Source organism: Rhinoraja longicauda, chromosome 1 (assembly GCF_053455715.1).
Source record: "Rhinoraja longicauda isolate Sanriku21f chromosome 1, sRhiLon1.1, whole genome shotgun sequence".
NCBI classification, from domain to species: domain Eukaryota; kingdom Metazoa; phylum Chordata; class Chondrichthyes; order Rajiformes; family Arhynchobatidae; genus Rhinoraja; species Rhinoraja longicauda.
In genome coordinates this window covers 92,781,051-92,798,828 of record NC_135953.1, presented here as the reverse complement: position 1 = coordinate 92,798,828, position 17,778 = coordinate 92,781,051, and positions in this window count along the sequence as shown.

The window sequence follows — 17,778 nt, the reverse complement described above, 5'->3', positions numbered from 1 at the left end:
GAGGGGTGACATGTTTTTGGAGTGGAGGGAGAGAAGTGGAGTGGGGAGCTGGAGGCTTGTAAATGGATGCATTCAGAGCAGAAAAATAAGATGTCAGATGAAGCCCGGGGAGGAGAGAGTGAAGGTGTAGACAGCTGTTGGAGGATGATAAGCAGGAACATAAAGGCTGACAGTTATTTTACTTAGCGTGCTTGTATTCAAATGTTGCATCTTTGTTTGGTTAACAACACAATTTTTAGGTACCCATTCGCTTGAGCTACGGGTTGGTCACTTGGTTGTAATGGTCGAATGAGGGATATGCTTTTCATGGCTTTATAGACTAAAATGGAATCCAAGTCGATTGATACTAAAGGCCCATCGCTGTTCGATCTTTAGCTAATCCAGTTCATCTTCAATATTTTTGGAATGTATTAACTTTGAGGTGCATTGGCTAAGTTCGCCAATTTGTAGTTTTATGTGAAATGGGCTATTATTGGGGCTAGGTGCATCTCAAACCCCAATCAAATAAACATTATTGGTTGCAAAGATATGGCACCACGTTCAGGTAAGAAAATACAACAAGCAGAAGTTTGATGTTAGTTTCCTAAAATTAGATTAGTCATCAACTGGGCTTACCTCTTCTGCAAATGCCTTAAGGAAATGTTTAAACTTCAGCCATCAACAGTTATTGCTCTGTTCATTTGGACAGATATTCAGTAATTGCACAATTTGTATTATGTTTGCCTTTAAGCGATACTGTTTAATCAAACCCTCTTCTTCCTCCTCCCAACCACCACAAGTGTGCAGGGTTGGAAACATCATCTTCCCAGGAATTGGACCATTCCTTGCCCCTCTGATGGTTCTCTGAACCATGTGCCTCCATATCCTATTCTGGATTTCCCCACGCCCAGCTGGAAACCAAGGTCACCATTTAAACTGACTTTTGGAAAGAAAAGCTGTTAAAACTTGGCGGGAAGCCCTAACTTCCAACTTTCCCACCCTAAACGCTGTCTGTTCCTTCAGTATGTAACCCTCTCCTGTAAATATTCTGAGTTTAGCAGTATAAATAATTTTGAATTGTGCAGAGATGAAAAGACAGAGTAAATTCCTAACATTGTGCAGAGTTTGCTGAAGGCTATGGTATCTTATGATCCATTTGCTGCTATTCCACCAATATCAATAGCGCAAATCATCCAGAGTCTTAAATCCAAAACTGTGGTGGGCTATTGGAGATAGCAAAGATTATGGTCAGGCAAGGGTTAAAGAACAGAGAATAATTGGTCCTGAATGGATGGAAAATGAGGAACCTTCAAAAGATGATAGAAGCCTATAAAATGATGGGATTTTATAGTATAGTGATGTAAAATGTATTTCTTCCAATGAAGGAATTGAGAACAAATGGGCAAAATCTTAAATTTAACACTAGATCCATTTTGAAGTAAAATCAGGAATCTTTATTTCATACAAAGGGTTGTTAACAATTGGATTTTGCTTGCAAAAACTTTGACTCAATTCCAATTTTCAGAACAGAACTGAATAGATGTGAAGGGTAAATGTGTTAGGGGACATTGAATAAAAGTGAGTCAATGGGATTAATATAATTGAATGGTGGAAGAGGCTAAAAACATTGTATGGTCTCCTGCTGTTACAATGATCCCGCCAACTTTAACTAGGTCAGTAGCAAACACTGTCGCTTACACTTGGATTGATACTCCCCATTAGTTCCTTTACATAAAATGTAGTATTCATGAGTTAGCTTTGAGATATCAATACCGGCTGTCCTTAATTATCAGGTAATTTCAGGAGAAATAGTAATTTTGGGTCCTGTTGTGTTCATAAACTGCTCAATGGTTAATAAACTTTGAGCAGAGTCATTATACGGCTGCCCTGCAGACCTCTGAACAACTTCCACATCTAATTAGTAATGTAATTATAATGTCAGGCTATAAGATTGTGTCTGACTTCTGGCACCTACCAGCATATTTGGCATTAAGCACGTTCTTTGTGTGAGGTTGAACTCATTTTCCTCACCGCTACTTAAATCTCTATAATTATCTGATGTTGGTAACGTCCCCCTCATCATTTCTGCAGCCTTCTGTAAAGAAACAGAACATTTTTGTATTTCTCTACCATTCCTTCAAAATATATTTTGTTTTTCCTTATTTACTTAAAAAAATATATTAAAAATCTGGTTTTATGTACTTATTTCATCTTCTGTTATTTACATTTAGATTAAGTTTCTTCATACTCTTTGTGGTGTAACTTCTTGTTTGACTACAATAGACTTTTATGTGGCTTGATTTTTCAGTCTGATTAAACCCTTATTTTAATTTTTCTTCTTCTTGGTGATCCCAACAACTCAAGGCTTCGCTGCTCTGCATTTATTAAATTATATAGATATGAGCCCATCCAACAGGGTGAGGAGCAAGTGGCACCTGCCACCAACTTTACCAACTAAACTGTCTCTTGGTCTTTCAGGACTGGTCGTTCCAGCACTGCTTTCAAGATTGGTTTAAACCAAGAAAGAGTCTGTTATGAATCTTGAAAATTAAGTTGGATATGTTGGTAATTGGTGCAGGGAAATATTAATGACAGAGACATATATGGTAATTCAATTTGAAAGGAGAATCAATAATCACTCTGGCTTGCCTCCAACTCATCATGAAAATCAAAATAGACAATGTTGATCCTATATGTATAAAAAGCCTGGGCGATCTTTCTGCCACTGTGGAAAGCAAACAACTGCAATATAAATGACAGAGATTGGCGGCAGTAGTTGTCTGAAATGAACCTAAGGCTAGATGTTGAGAGATACAATTACCTTGATCTCCATAACGGGTGCAATCCAGGATTACTTTGCAGTCACGCAGGATGTCACATATCTGAATGATGCCTGGCTTTGAAAACTTGAATCTGAACACGCTTTGTTCCTTAGTGTGGGATGATTTTGTGTCTGAAAGTTCTGTACATTTGGTCTTCAGAAGTAAACATTTATATGTCACATGTTCCAGGAACCCTGACTCTTCCTGAATCACCTGCAATGCTTTTGCACAAAGCTTCCAGTATGATAGTACTGTCAGCTGTTGATCACTGAGGATTGAAGGATTTGCTCTGGAGTATATGTTGCTTACACATTGCATACGTATTACATATTTGAAGAGAATACCATAATAAACAACCCTTGCTGGTTTGAGCACTTACTGAGAACCATGAGAAAAGTTACAGCAGTCCGAAGTCAGTTTTAAAATCTTCAGAGTCTGATGTCTGCAGGCTGAACATTTTATATAATGCAACGTGCTGTGCTCCTTGTTTATCTGTGATTATTATTGAAAGGGAATGAAATATGCGATGTGCAAAAACGTTGTTTGACATAATTAGGTGTGTGCCTGGTGCTGGACAAATTAATATGGATCACAAATGTGAGTGCCAGTATTGTGATTCTTACAATTTCACGTGGAAATGTTCTTTAAAGTAATTTCCTCTGGATAAAATCGACCTAGTATTACAGTGTGCTGAAAAAGGAAACAGCAATACGTGATTTAAATTCTCAATAATTGTTCTTTGTGTATTAGTTCTGATTTTGGCAAAAAACTGATGATCAACTGGTTTGTAACATTATCACTGTGATTAATAGCAAATATATTTGCACATTACCCTATACGTATTTTTATAAAACAATGGAAAGTAAACAACTGAAAGAGCCCAAAATATTCTCATGTTATAATGTCGGCTTTAGCACAATACACCATTTGAGTGCAAAGTTGACATTCATCAGGAATGGAAAGGGTACAAAGAAGATTTACAAGAATGTTGCCAGGACTTGAGGCCCTGAGCCAAAGGGAGATACTGAGCAGAGTAGGACTTTATTCCTTGAAGGGTAGGAGGCTGAGGGGTGATCTTGTAGAGGTGTATAAAAATATTATAGAGGTGTATAAAATCATGAGGGGAATAGACAGGATGAATGCCCAGAGTAGGGAGAATCAAGAACCAGAGAACATAGGTTTAAGATGAGGGGGAAAAGATTTAACAGGAACCTAAGGGGCAACTTTTTGAGTTTTGAGTTTAGTTTATTATCACATGTACTGAGGTACAGTGAAAAGCTTTTGTTGCACACAGAAGGTGATAGGTATATGGAACGAGCTGCCAGAGGAGGTAGTTGAGGCAGGTATTATGGCAACAGTTAAAAGGCATTTGGCCTGGTACATGGATAGGACAATTTTAGAAGGATAGGAACATTTTAGAAGGATATGGGCCAAACATGGGCAAATGAGACTAGCTTGGTGAGACATCTTGCTAGGCATGGACAAAATGGGCCGAATGGCCTGTTTCCATGCTAAATGACACTATGACTCTAATGGCCATCCAGCAGATGGTTAAGCAGTTGAATGGCTCTGTGTTGGTATTGATTGAGGGAGGTGCATGTGAGTTCTGGTGAGCAGCTCTTTAGCACCTCACGAGTGCAACTATGGGAGGAGAAGGAAAGGTCAGCACAGTAGTTCAGCAGGTGGTCAGTCTGAAGAAGGGTCTCGACCTGAAACGTCACCCATTCCTTCTCTCCAGAGATGCTGCCTGTCCCGCTGACTTACTCCAGCATTTTGTGTCCAGCTTCAGTTTAAACCAGCATCTGCAGTTCCTTCCTACACAGTTTAGCAGGAGGTGCGGCACGGTAGCGCAGCGGTAGAGTTGCTGCTTTACAGCGAATGCAGCGCCGGAGACTCAGGTTCAATCCTGACTACGGGTGCTGCACTGTAAGGAGTTTGTACGTTCTCCCCGTGACCTGCGTGGGTTTTCTCTGAGATCTTCGGTTTCCTCCTACACTCCAAACACGTACAGGTATGTAGGTTAATTGGCTGGGTAAATGTAAAAATTGTCCCTAGTGGGTGTAGGATAGTGTTAGTGTGCGGGGATCGCTGGGCGGCACGGACTTGGAGGGCCAAAAAGGCCTGTTTCCGGCTGTATATATATGATATGATATGATATGATATGGTTCCAGCATTCCAGGTTCAATCCCAACCTCTGATCCTCTCTGCTTGGAACTTGCACATCCTCCATACAACTGCCCAGGGTTTTATCTGGTATCTGATATCCCCTCATATTCCAAATACATGCTGGCTGGGAAATGATTTAGCGACTCTAAATAGCATACATAAGTGCAGGAGAATCAGGCTGAAGTTGATGGTTATTGCGAAATAATGGGTTACAGGGAAGTAAGTGGAAGAATGGGATTGATGGAATAGCTCGGAGAGCTGCATAGATTTGATGGGCTGAACGGCTTCCTTCCATGTGGTAAGAAAATACGACAAATATGGATATGCAGGGATTGAAGGGATATGGATCATGTGCAGGTAAATGAGATCAGTTTAACTTGGCATCTTGTCGGCACAAACATTGTGGGTGGTAGGGCCTGTTCCTGAATGGTACTGTTCAGTTATCAAAGTTCTAAGAAAAACGTCATGCCACTTAAAGCCTAGTTCAACTCTCAATGTTGGTGATAGAAATCGTTGGACAATGGTGTGTCTAAAGAGGTTTTTAGTGACCCTGTGAGACATTGGAAGACATTCTTGGACAATTTGTCAGGATCTCACTTACATTTTATTGCTATTTTTCTTGGATTGTTTCTCTAACATTGCCTAATGAGAGTGAGTCCTTTGGACAGTGTGTGATCGTCTACAGGAGAATGCTCTTTGCTGGTCATGAATGAAAGGAAGAGAAAATGAGGCAGGGGTCTGCAGGGGAGGTTTGGAGGGGAATGGTTGGGGGGGGCAGAAGAGGAAGGATGGTGAGGAAAGGTTTCAGTCAAAATAACTAATCCACTCTGTTTATAAGATTTTGGGAGACTGCCCTTCACCATTAAATCCACTATGCCCTGGAACAAAAGTGTAAAATAAAAGGAGGCAGTAGACGAACAAGTCCCTCAGAACTACGTCACTATTCAAAAAGATTAGGGTTGATTGATCTTGCCCCCCCCCCCCACACACTTCTCACAGTCTTCCCTCCCCCGCTGACACAGACGTCTGGAATTTATTCAATAACTTGGTCTCCGTAGCTCTGTGGGGTAGAGAATTCTAAACATTTGAAACCCTCTGAGAGAAGAAATTCATCTTTCTTCCCATCTCAAATGGGTGTAACTTCTTATTCTGAAATTATGTCCCCTAGTTAGACTTGACTTTATTTTAGACTTGACTTTACTTTAGACTTTAGAGATGCAGCGTGGAAACAGTCCCTTTGGCCCACCAACTCCATGCTGATCAGCAATTACTCCATACACTGGAACTAGATCATCCAATCCATGTCCACCGTGTCAGTCCCTTTCAAAATATTCTATGTTTCAATATGATCACCATTAAATCTTTTATATTTTAACCAATATAAGTCAAAACTTCATTTCATGCATCATTTCATTTCATACAAGATTTCATACATCAAGCCAGCCCCTTTCATCTCGACTAAAATTAATTACACTTCTTTCCACTGCATTCAGTGGAAGAATATCCTTCCTTAAATTGTAGTCTAAAACCATCCAGTACACTAGATGCAGTCTCAAGGATGCCCTGGCAAGCTGTATTAAAACCTCCCTACCTTTTACTTCATACCCCATGCCATAAAGACCAGCTTTTCTAATTACTTGCTGTGCCTGTGTGCCAATCCTTTATGTTACTTACACAATAATACTCAGATCCCTTGTATCGGTACACTTAAATAATAATTAATTTAAATAATAATGTTCTTATACATTCCTACTCCAAAATGGTTGGCCTTGTAATTTTGCCCCATAATACTCCATCTGACAATTTCTTCCCCACCCACCTTACTTATCTCTATTTCTTTGCAGGCTTTTTTGCACCCACCTCACAACGCACTAACCTGTTTCTTCTTTGCATCATCAGCAGTTGGCTACAGTCGGCTCAATCCCTTCATCCAAATCGTTCACATAATTTGTAAATAGTTGAGGTCCTGGCATTGAAGTCGATGACATGCTCCTGGTTACTGATGCCCAATCCAAAAATGTCCCACTTATTTTCCTGTTACAAACATAGAAATTCTGGACATGCTCAGTGGGTCAGGCAGTATCTGGAGGAGATACTTCAGATCAAAAATTCTTAATTAAAATTTAAAAAGAGAATAACAAGTTAGTTTTAAGTTACAGTGTGGGGCGTGGTGGGGGGGGGGGGGAGGTGGTGTGGGGGGGGGGGGGAGAAGGACTTTGCCCTTTCAGGACAAAGGGAATACTGATTTTCACACAGAGAATAGTATGTTCGTGGAACGCTTTGGCTGGGGTTGTGGTGGAGGCAGATGTAATAGTGGTGTTTAAGAGACATTTTAAATAGGCATATGGATATGCCAGAGATGGAGGGGTATGGATCATGTGCAGGCAGATGAGATTAGAGGAGGCCAGAGGGATACAATGTTGATGAAATTATCCACAGGTGGAAGTTAGAGAAAGAACACAAAGGAACATTGAAGCCACAGGAATGTTCAGCATGTGGATAGTGCTGGTGGAGAGAGAAAAACTGAAGCATTATTACAGATGGATAACCCTACAGTGGAACTGCCCAATTCGGGTATCTTTCTATAACTTTGATTCGGCTGCATCTGAAATATTGTATATAGTTCTAGTCGCCCCATTACTGAAAGGACGTGGAGACTTTGGAGAGGATGCAGAAGAGGTTTACCAGAACGCTGCCTGGATTAGAGAGAATGAATTATAAGGAGAGGTTGGGCAAACCTGGATTGTATTCTTTAGATTGTATTCGAAAGATTCTTTAGATTCTTCAGAAGCTGAGGGGAGTCCCGATTAAAGTAACTATGAGAGGCTTAGAAAGAGCAGTCAGAAAATATTTCCGAGGGTGGAAGCATCAAAGACTAGATAACTTTAAGGTGAAATGGGCAAAGTTTAAAGAAGATATAGGGGACAGGATTTTTACACAGAGGGTTGTGTGTTCCTGGAATGCATTGCCAGGGGTGGTGATGGAGACAGATACAATAGTAGCATTTGTAAAGCTTTCAGACAGGCATGTAGCTTTGCAGGCAATGGAGGGGTATGGATTATGTGCAGACATGGGTGACATTAGCTTAGTTTGTTCGGCACGGACACTGTGGGCCAAAGGGCCTACTCCTGTGTTGTACTATTCTATGTTCTATGTAAAATGGCGAAAGTAAATTACCTGAAATTGGGCAATTCCATGTTGGTTCCAGTGAGTTACAAGGGAAGGTGAAATGCTGTTCTTCAAGTTTATACTGTGTAGAGTACCATGGACATCCATGTCTAATTGGAAGTGGGAGCGGAGAAGTAAGGTGGCAAACAACTGGAAGCTTCCCTGAAAACTAACAATTGGCAGATGTCTTATTCATATAAATGCATTGCTTACAACCTTGTGCAATCTTTTCTTTTGCAGTAGCTTGACAAATGGAACATTATTTATCAAAACCCAAATACTGTATGTTACTTCTACTGGTTCTCCTTTATCCATTGTTAATTATATCTTCAATAGTAAAGCTGTCAATCACTTTTTTCCTTTTCGTAAAACCAAGTTGACTGTGCTTTAGTGTATTATGGTTTTCTTAATTTTTGGCTCTTACTTCTTAATACTAGAACCCAACATTTTCCCCGATTAAAGATGTTAGGCTAACTGGCTTACAGATTCCAACTTTCAATCTCCTTCCTTTCCTGAATCGTCGGCTTCTATTTGTGGATTCCAATCCTTTGGAATTTCCCCAGAATCCAAAGAGTTTTGGTTGATTAAAACCATCAAATGTACTAACTCTACAGTCACCTTCTTTAAGACCCTTGTATGTCGGCCAGAAGATCCCACAGACTTGCTGGACTCTAGCCCTATCAATTTGCCTCATACTTTTTGATTCATTTACAGAGATGGCTTTAGGTTCCTCTCTCTCCTTAGTCCTTTGACTTTATATTATTGTTGGGGCGTCTACAGTGTCTTTTGCTGTGAAAAATGATCTAAAATAATTATTTAGAGATGTTTCTCTATTGCCCAGTATGGATTCCCCAGTCTCATCCTCGAAGAGACCAATGTTTATTTTGGCTTCTCTTTCCTCTTCATAGAGTTTCTAATGATCTGTTTTAAAGTTATTGCTAGGTTACTCCCACGTTCCATCTTCTCTCTCTATAATGTTTTTGATCCTTGGCTGACTTTTAAATATTTTATGTTCTTCTGCCCCCCCACTACTTTTTTTTACAAATTTGAATGTTTTCTTTCAACTTCTCTAAATAGCTATAGATGTTGCATTCTTCTCATGGTACCTTTCTTTCTCATTGAAACATGGCTATGCAGAGATTTGCAAAATATCCTCTGGCCATTTACCCTCCCTCCAGAATGCCCTTCAGCCATTCAGTGACATCACTGACTTTGAAATCAGAGAAGCAACTTACCAAGACGCAAAGTGCACGGGTAACTCACTGAGTCAGGCAGGATCTCTGGAGAACCTGGATAGGTGACATTTCAAGGTGGGACCCTTCCAGCATTTTGTGTGTTTTTTTGTAAACTAGCAACTGCAGTTCCTTGTTATCTATGTTCTCCAGAGATGTGGCCTGACCTGATGAGTTACTCCAGTACTTTGTATCTTGTTTTGTAAACCAGCATCAGAAAGTCTTAGTATCTACAAGCAACATACCGTCCTAGAGTCATATTTGTGGCTGCAGATAAGTCTGGTCACTCCCCTGATTATTGTCTCCCCAATCCTCATTGCTCTTCCTCACCTCTTCCTTATATTCCTACCCCAATGTCCACACCCTCACCTCCTGTGCTGCTGGGCCTTCCAATGCGGTGCTGATGTGGATCTGGCTGCCCAGGGGAACCATTGTCCTCACCTGTACCCTGCAATGAACAAACGTGCCATGACTGCGTTGTCTGTGTTAGTCAAATCACTTGTAACACTCACTTTGTACACTACAGATGAGGTACGAATATATTTCAATCCTACTTGCATTTCCACATAAGAAGGGGGTCTGGAACTCCTCAATCCCAGAAGCATATCTGTGCCTCATTCTCTATTGCCAGAAAATGCTAATGAAAGAGAGAACCAAAATCCAATAGGATTGGGGATTCCAGGGCTTATTAACTCTGTTTGCACGAGCTGCTCATTTAAACTCAATTGTATCTGGGACAGATTACATTTTCTTTTGCATTTACCATGATGTGTCCAATCACCAAATCCAGCTGGACCAGGCAGCGAATGTTATTGTAATCATCAATCTTGAATTGTGATACTAACTTCAAATACTTAAGATTGGAGAGTTATTCTCATCTGAAGGACCGTGACACAGTTAATCATCACAACATGGCTGTAAAGTGTTTTAATTAAAATGTGACTGCTACAAACCTGTCCCTGTCCTTTTCTCAATGAGTTAATCACACCACATCAAGGCATGAAAGATATAATATATGCTGTGCTGCTGACAAAAATGGAGGTGGTGAAATCACATGGGTGCATATGTAATAAATTGCTAAACGAGAACAAATAAACATTTTCTTCAAAGTTATTTCTTCAAATTATTGCAGCTAAAAATGCTCATATCCAATGCAAACATTTTTGAATGAAAAATGTCTTTCTTTTTGATGCAGGTTGGGTCTGATATGAATGCAATATCAATTGACAAATTAATAATTGAGATTATTGCTTTTATTGAACCATACTAATTTAATCTATGGTTGTCTCATAAATATTGAACTTTAGCAATGCGCACTTAGTGGTCTGCAGTAACAACTCATGATTATATCTTCATTCTTCTTCATGGTACTGTCAACATCTGCGTTTTGTAAACCATGCACATGGTATTGTTTCAGCACACCAACACATTCATTGGACTCGGAATATGAAAGCCAGTGCAATTGTGAGTTCAATGGAAACAACACAGAAAAATGTAAATGTCTTCCCTGTGTCCAGATTGGATATGCACCCATTTCTCCCTTTCCCCTTCCCCATCTCCTTCCACTTATATTCATTTCTCTGGTATCACAATTCAAACCTTTTCTATCCTTATCTCCTATCTTGCATATTTTGTCTCTTTACCTATGGCCTTGGTCCAACCATCTGCAAATCAATAACCCCTTCACTTGTATCCACTGATTACTTGCAGGCAGGCTTTTTCCTGCTCCAACCTCACTTACAACTCTCTCCCCATATTACAATCAGCCTGAAGAAGGGTCCTGACCCAAAATATCACTTATCCATATTCTCCAGACATGCTGCCTGACCCGTTGAGTTACTACAGCACTGTGTCTTTTTTTGGTCCTCAGGGAATGTAAATTAATTCAAGGTGTAGGTGTGAGTTTATTGTGCAAAACCGCAGGACATTCATGGCAGAGTCAAACCTCCAACTTTCCCATTATGAGGATGTTAAGTGTAGATTTTTTTGTCTCGTTTGGTTTAGTTAATTATTGTCACGTGCACCGAGATACAGTGAAAAGCTTTTGTTTGTGTGCTACCTGGTCTATCCAGTGGAATGGATCTTGGTTTGTAGGCTGGTAAGAAGGTTTGTAGCAGCCAATCAAGTTAGGATGCCCAGTGATCCTGGACAGGTGGCGTGTTTGAGGAGTGAGCATCGAATTATGGGAGAAATGATTGGGACCAAGAATTATGTGGTACAAATGAATTGCAGGGGCAGGATGGTTGATGTTTTATTCATTTTATTAATCTTTTATGGCAGAGAGGATAGAAAATTAAGTTGAAGTGCAGAGTAGAAGAGATGTTGAAGAGAATAAAAAAGACCTTCCGAATCTGGAGTAGGTGTAAGTAATGTACAAGGCACATCTGTACCACTGAGAAAGGGAAGAGTGCAAAGACCCGTGTCAACATGAAATTTGTAAACGCACCCCATATATTATAATCACAATTTAATTATGTTCCTTTGTTTAACAGGAGTGGTTCTTTTAAAGGGAAAGCAGTGTGATACATTGGATTGTGACACTAACTGGCAGGTTAGCTGTGACTTTTCAGGTTGACGGGCTACTATCATCTGAAGGGCTATGTCACATGGTTAATCAATGCAGAAAGTTTATCCTGTTCTTGCAACTCTCGTTAAAATATAACTGTCAGGGGTAAAAGATGTTCCCCATTCCTCCCGGCCATGGTGACCTAGATGTCAGCTAATGTACACTACACCCAATCATTAATTACACCTTATCTTCAGTTATTACCTCAGAATTGCCGTAGCTCTGAGAACAAGAATTGCATTAGTAATGTACATGCCAATTATCAGAACCTCTTGGTGCAAACTTTCAACATGCTTTGTAGTGTCCACTCTCATCAATCCCACACCACATGTATATTGAACAAGTCTCTGCTGTAAAGAATACCAGAAAGAAATGCTGAATTATTGCTTTATCTCAGATTTCAAATCATGGCAGGAACCACTTATGTAATGTGTTCATGGTTCTGTATATCCTATTTGATTATCTTTCTGCTTTTTAATTAATCCCGGATATCCGATGTTCATCTGTCATGGTTAACACGCAGAGGCTGTGAATAAATGAGCAAAGAAAATTCAGACTTTGATGCACATTGACTTAGAAGTTATGAGACGATGTCTGCTTATTCTAGAATTTATCAGTTCATTTAATTAAATGCCTGGCATCCACAATAGATTTTTTTGTAAGAAACTTTTGTACTCACAAATGTTTATTTGGGCCAATCCGTGACAGCAGAGCCATTGCAATATGGTTGATCTTAACCTAACAAGACATTTAGTCAAGGGCAATCAGACATAGACAAGAAGAATATGTAAAATGGAAGCAGGATTAGGCCATTCATAATAATCATCACTGATCTACCAAAGCGCCAGTTTGCTGCACCAAACCCCTATCCTTTGATTGGCCTAATGTTCAATCAATGCTGGTCTTCCCATCAGTGCCCACATTTCCTGAATGAATAAACAGTATCACCTAGCAATCCTTGATGTGTCATTTTAATTTTCAATGAGCTGATGTCTCCAAAGAAAAACAAATAGAAGCCACAAATGTATTATTTATTGGTCTATTCATACCACTAACTGGGTTTCTTAAAAATCCAATAGGATTGTTATTGTATTTTCAGTTTTAACCATATTATTTATTTCCTGATACTTCTTTCATCTTATGGGATACTAAGCATTGTTCTAAAACCTCTTAAAATGTTACTAGTGACAAAACTAATTAATATAGCAAAAAGAAAGCAATTGTATTAAATGATGAGTTTTAAGTACTAGAAGTGGCCAACCATATTATATATTTCCATTCTCTGGAACTTTCCTTTAAGGTCTTCAGTGAGATATTAATATTTGCAAGATGTTTCTTTTTTTAACCAATGATAAACAGTGGCTCTTTGCACACTTTTCTGCAGCCTAAAACAAAACATGTTTCTATTCCTTGGAGCGCAAGAGGATGAGGGGTGATCTTATAGAAGTGTAAAAAATCATGAGATGAATAGATTGGGTAGAGCACAGATTCTCCTGGCCAGGGTAGTTGAATCGAGGACCAGAGGACATAGGTTTAAGGTGAAGGGGAAAAGATTTAATAGGAATCTGAGAGTTAACTTTTTCACACAAAGGGTGGTGGGTGTATGGAACAAGCTGCCAGAGGAGGTAGTTGAGGCAAAGACTATCCCAAAGTTTAAGAAACAGTTGGACAGGTACATGGATAGGACAGGTTTGGAAGGATATGGACCAAATGTGTTGCAGGTAGCATGTTGGCTGGTGTGTGCTTGTTGGACCAAAGGACCTGTTTCCACACTATATGCCTCTATGACTATGACTCTACATTTTGCTTTTAGAAAATGTGCAACATAGAACATAAAACATAGATCATAGAACAGTGTAGCACAAGAAGAGGACCTTCAGCCCACAATGTCTGTGCCAAAGACGATGCCATCACTGATCAACCTGCACATAACCCATATCTCCCCATTCCCTGCATATCCACGTGCCTTTCCAAAAGTCTATTAAATGCCACCAACAAGTCTGCTTCAACCAACACCCATCCAGGCTCTCACCACTCTCTGTGCCAAGCACATTTCCTTTAGAGTTTGTCCCTCTCACCTTAAAACTAGTATTTGATTTTTCCATCTTGGGAAAGTGGTTTAGACTATCTACCCTATCTATGTCTCATCATTTTATGTACTTCTATCAGGACTTCCTGCAGCCTCCGGCAATCCTGAGAAAACAAGTCAACCTCTCCCTGTAGCTAAACTCCTCATCCAGGCATCATTCTGGTAAACCTCCTTTACTCTCTTTCCAAAGCCTCCACATTCTTCCTGTAATGGGTTGACCAGAACTGCACACAATCCCATAAATGCAGCCTAACCAAAGTCCCAATGAAGCTGCATCATGACTTTCTGACTTTTATACTCAATGCCTCGACCTGTAAAACCCAGCATGCCACAAGCCTTCTTTACCACGATATCTACTTCTGTTGCCACTTTCAGGGAGTTATGGACTTGGACACCAAGATCCCTCTGTACATCAATGTTGTTAGGGGTCATATAATTAATTGTATATTTTCCCCTTACATTTACAAAGTGCAACACCTCACAATAGTTCAGATTAAACTCTATTTGCTATTTCCCCACACATTTCTGTAGTTGATCTATATCACACTGTATACTTTGACAGATTTGTGTGGTCCCAGCACAGATCCCTGCAGAACTCCACTGATCACAACCTTTAATGATAAATGATGATAATAAATGCAGATTTTAGCGAACTATCCATCAAGTTTGAAAGCATCTGTGTCTAAGTGTAGCAACAATTTCTTCGCCGACTGCAGTCTGGCTCCGTTTGTTCTCTATGCGTTGGCAATGTTTCATTCATAGATTTAAGGCTGCATTTGAAATCCTGATTATAAATGGTTGTAAATTGCAGAGAACAATCCAGCCAAAGTGCTGTTGCACTTTCATTTGGTAGATAAAATAAACGCTATATGATCGCACTTTTCTAAAATAATGTGCAACAGCAAATTAAAATATCTTCAGTGATGAACTTTAACCAATTGTTAATATTGTGAGGAAGAGGCCAAGGTCCTCTCTCCTCAATGCTATGTTTGTTTAAGTAATAATGCATTGCTCCAGGGCTAAAGTGGCAGTGAGTGAACAATGTCATTGTGAAAAGTGACAAAGTGAGAGTCTGGAAGTGACAAAGTGCATCACATGTTGTATCTCGGTTTGAGGTTTACATACTGACTGACCTGGTTCTGTCACAAAGGATTATTTTATTTTTTTCTAACTTAGGCATGAACTCAGATAAATCTCTTGGCTCAGTTAGGTTTGCTGCATGTTGAAATCCAGAGAATTTATTTCCCCTGGCAGTACAATGGATAACAAAATTCTCATGAACATTTAACAATTTAAGTTCCAATTATTACAGAGAAATTTCAGTACCATGGTTTGCAAGAGCAGTTCAAGCTGAATGGCCTTTAGCAGCTATATTTATTTCTGACAATTTTTCTTATATTAAAAAAATGTTAATTGGGTTAATTGCTTCAACAAAATACCATGTACAAGAGTCGTACAGAAGGAAATTTATCAGGTTGAAGCCAGAACTCTTCTTTAAAGCAGATCTGGCTCTATCTGCATCAGTGGAATGGAACTGCAGTATTAACATGAAGTCTTGGTGTGAGTGTCTGTATGGTTAGACGATAAGACCATAAGACATAGGAGCAGAATTTGGCCATTCAGCCCATTGATTCTGCTCTGCCATCCAATCATGGCTGACCTATTTTTCCCTCTCAATTTCATTCTCCTGCCTTCTCCCCATAACCAAAGACCTATCAATTTCTGCTTTAAAAATACTCAATGACTTGGCTTTCACAGCTGTCTGTGGCAATGAATTCTTTAGATTCACCTTCCTCCGGTGAAATAAATTTCTCCTCATCTCCGTTCTAAAGGTACATCCTTTTATTCTGAGGCCGTGCCCTCTGGTTCTAGAATCTCCCACATTCTCTTTATTTCCACTCTATCTCGGATATTCAGACCAAGCTAGTTGAGAGCTGGATAGTAAAATAATGGAGGCCTGGCTAAGTTTAGTTCTATTAAATGAACTATTGCATTATAATTTCATGATCAAGGACAAATTTCACTCAATATGTACTCACTAAGGAACACAAAATTCTCAATGTGTGGAGGCAACAAATACATACATAAACATTTCAGTGATTGCAGAGGGGAGCTGTGACTTGACATAGCTTCAGTTTGAAAACTTACACTGGATTGGCACCTTTACTGAAGGAAATATGCCAAGCGGTTCACAGAGCTGTGTTCTAAAATGGACGCTGAGACAAAGAAAGGAATGGCAGATAGAAGAGACAACTAAATCCAGTTGCTAAACACTTTAACTCTCTTTCCCATTCCCACGCTGACCTTTCTGTCCTGGGCCTCCTCCATTGTCAGAGTGAGGCCAAACGCAAATTGAAGGAACAGCACCTGATATTTAGCTTGGGCAGCTTACAACCCACCAGTATGAATATTGATTTCTCTAACTTCAAGTAACGCTTGCATCTCCTCTCTCTCCGTTCCTCCCGTACCCGAATCATTGTACTAGTTTCATGGCATCCTGGTGAGTTTCATTGTCTGTATAACTCGTTTTCACCTAGCCCACAGCTAACAATGGACTGCTTATCATATCATATCATATGTATACAGCCGGAAACAGGCCTTTTCGGCCCTCCAAGTCCGTGCCGCCCAGCGATCCCCGTACATTAACACTATCCTACACCCACTAGGGACATTTTTTCATTTACCCAGCCAATTAACCTACATACCTGTACGTCTTTGGAGTGTGGGAGGAAACCGAAGATCTCGGAGAAAACCCACGCAGGTCACGGGGAGAACGTACAAACTCCTTACAGTGCAGCACCCGTAGTCAGGATCGAACCTGAGTCTCCGGCGCTGCATTCGCTGTAAAGCAGCAACTCTACCGCTGCGCTTCCTTGATCATCGTTACGTTTTTGCATATATTTCCATTTCTTTGTTCTATATTTCTCTATATCATTATCTCTATCTCTCATTCCCTTTTCCCCTGACTCTCAGTCTGGAGAAGGGTCTCAACCCAAAATGTCACCCATTCTTTCTCTCCAGAGATGCTGCCTGACATGCATTTTGTGTCTATCTTCAACTAAAACCTTTGTCAGGAACAGGTGTTTAAAGGTGGGGGCAATGATGGGACAGTTTAAAAGGAGAAAGAGGTGAGGGCGTGACGCTCAGGTAACCTAAGGCATTGGAGCTGGGAAATAATTGGAATTGCAGCGGAATTCAGTGGAATTTACAGGGTGGCTGGAGAAAGTTAGAGAGGTAGGAAAAGGGGAAGACATTCAAAATACATAAAATGATGGATGAGATTCTGAAATATCTGCAATGATGGATCTTGGATATGGCTTGGATATGGGCAACGGAGGATGTGAGGGCAGCCAAGAAAGCAAAGCCACAATTGCTTTTGAAAATAACGAGCAATGAGTAAAAGAGAAATAAACAGGCACAATGATGATATTTATTGATTTAAAACTCATCTCTGATTCAACCTGAAAACTGAGGTTTGTGCAATCTGATTGATTATCTGGAAAATGGCAGAATTTTATACAATGACATAAAAGTGGGTAGTATCATAGACAGAGAAGATAATTATCAAAAATTGCAGCAGGATCTTGATTAGTTGCGGAGGTGGGCTGAGGAATGGGTAATGGAGTCTAATGCAGATAAGTGTGAGTGAGGTATTGCATTTGGGGAAGTCAAACCAGGCTAAGGTTTACACCACGAATGGCAGGGCTCTGGGAAGTGTGGTAGAGTAGAGGGATCTAGGAGTGCAGGTACATGGTT